General features: G+C 60.5%; 1 pseudogene; it reads left to right on the forward strand.

The window, feature by feature from the left end:
- LOC124573654 overlaps positions 1-2,500 on the forward strand; it is a 7,748-nt pseudogene that overhangs the window by 1,071 nt on the left and 4,177 nt on the right.

The following is a 2,500-nucleotide window of genomic DNA, read 5'->3' on the forward strand; positions in this document are numbered from 1 at the left end:
ACTCCCGGGGCGTCTCGTCCTCATTGCGAGGTGAGGCGCACCTAGAGCGTACACGTTGGGACCCGAAAGATGGTGAACTATGCCTGGCCAGGACGAAGTCAGGGGAAACCCTGATGGAGGTCCGTAGCGATTCTGACGTGCAAATCGATCGTCGGAGCTGGGTATAGGGGCGAAAGACTAATCGAACCATCTAGTAGCTGGTTCCCTCCGAAGTTTCCCTCAGGATAGCTGGTGCTCGTACGAGTCTCATCCGGTAAAGCGAATGATTAGAGGCCTTGGGGCCGAAACGACCTCAACCTATTCTCAAACTTTAAATGGGTGAGATCTCCGGCTTGCTTGATATGCTGAAGCCGCGAGCAAACGACTCGGATCGGAGTGCCAAGTGGGCCACTTTTGGTAAGCAGAACTGGCGCTGTGGGATGAACCAAACGCCGAGTTAAGGCGCCCGAATCGACGCTCATGGGAAACCATGAAAGGCGTTGGTTGCTTAAGACAGCAGGACGGTGGCCATGGAAGTCGGAATCCGCTAAGGAGTGTGTAACAACTCACCTGCCGAAGCAACTAGCCCTGAAAATGGATGGCGCTGAAGCGTCGTGCCTATACTCGGCCGTCAGTCTGGCAGTCATGGCCGGTCCTTGCGGCCGGCCGCGAAGCCCTGACGAGTAGGAGGGTCGCGGCGGTGGGCGCAGAAGGGTCTGGGCGTGAGCCTGCCTGGAGCCGCCGTCGGTGCAGATCTTGGTGGTAGTAGCAAATACTCCAGCGAGGCCCTGGAGGGCTGACGCGGAGAAGGGTTTCGTGTGAACAGCCGTTGCACACGAGTCAGTCGATCCTAAGCCCTAGGAGAAATCCGATGTTGATGGGGGCCGTCATAGCATGATGCACTTTGTGCTGGCCCCCGTTGGGCGAAAGGGAATCCGGTTCCTATTCCGGAACCCGGCAGCGGAACCGATACAAGTCGGGCCCCTCTTTTAGAGATGCTCGTCGGGGTAACCCAAAAGGACCCGGAGACGCCGTCGGGAGATCGGGGAAGAGTTTTCTTTTCTGCATGAGCGTTCGAGTTCCCTGGAATCCTCTAGCAGGGAGATAGGGTTTGGAACGCGAAGAGCACCGCAGTTGCGGCGGTGTCCCGATCTTCCCCTCGGACCTTGAAAATCCGGGAGAGGGCCACGTGGAGGTGTCGCGCCGGTTCGTACCCATATCCGCAGCAGGTCTCCAAGCTGAAGAGCCTCTAGTCGATAGAATAATGTAGGTAAGGGAAGTCGGCAAATTGGATCCGTAACTTCGGGATAAGGATTGGCTCTGAGGATCGGGGCGTGTCGGGCTTGGTCGGGAAGTGGGTCAGCGCTAACGTGCCGGGCCTGGGCGAGGTGAGTGCCGTAGGGGTGCCGGTAAGTGCGGGCGTTTAGCGCGGGCGTGGTCTGCTCTCGCCGTTGGTTGGCCTCGTGCTGGCCGGCGGTGCAGGATGCGCGCGCCTGCGCGGCGTTCGCGCCCCGGTGCTTCAACCTGCGTGCAGGATCCGAGCTCGGTCCCGTGCCTTGGCCTCCCACGGATCTTCCTTGCTGCGAGGCCGCGTCCGCCTTAGCGTGCTCCTCCGGGGGCGCGCGGGTGCGCGGATTCTCTTCGGCCGCCATTCAACGATCAACTCAGAACTGGCACGGACTGGGGGAATCCGACTGTCTAATTAAAACAAAGCATTGCGATGGCCCTAGCGGGTGTTGACGCAATGTGATTTCTGCCCAGTGCTCTGAATGTCAACGTGAAGAAATTCAAGCAAGCGCGGGTAAACGGCGGGAGTAACTTTTTGCAGAGTGGAAGACCGCACCAGGGGCTTGGGGGGGTTACCAGCCCCCCCTCGCATTATCCCTTTATAGTTGGGGGCAGCCGACAAGAAACAAGAGATGGTGGCCCTTCCGCTGAAGGTGCCACCCCAGCTACCCCAGCACCTATCCGGCCAACCGGCCGTAACGAAAATGCGATAGTTTGTGTAGCTCCCTTTGCTTGCAGTGAGTGCCACCGCACTTTTACCACGAAGAACGGTCTCGGGGTCCATCGCCGCCGCCAACACCCTGCGGCCGCCAACGCTGAGATCGTGACGGAGAGGCATCGCGCGAGGTGGACGGAGGAAGAAGTCCTGTCGCTCGCCAAGGCAGAGGCCGAACTGTTCCTGGAGAGGGACGCCCGGTTCTTCTTTGTAAATCAAGAACTTACCAGGATGTTCCCCGACCGAACGCTTGAGGCAATCAAGTGCCGACGGCGGCAAGCTGCCCACAAGCAGCTTGTCCGCCAATTCATGGAGGCACTTGAGATCGGTCGGGGTGAAGAGCCGGCGTCCCGCCGTGGAGCAGCGAGCTCGCTGCCTGACGCGGGCGAGGCCGCTGCGCCGCCCGTCGACGCAGCCGAGGACTTCGCGGCCGACACCACCGGGCCGCCGCCGGAGGGGCCGACTGACGCCGCCATCTGGGAGCATCTGGCGGGGCTACCTGCTTCCGCCCAGCGTTTC

This window comes from Schistocerca americana, unplaced genomic scaffold (assembly GCF_021461395.2).
Source record: "Schistocerca americana isolate TAMUIC-IGC-003095 unplaced genomic scaffold, iqSchAmer2.1 HiC_scaffold_184, whole genome shotgun sequence".
Classification (NCBI taxonomy): Eukaryota; Metazoa; Arthropoda; class Insecta; order Orthoptera; family Acrididae; genus Schistocerca; species Schistocerca americana.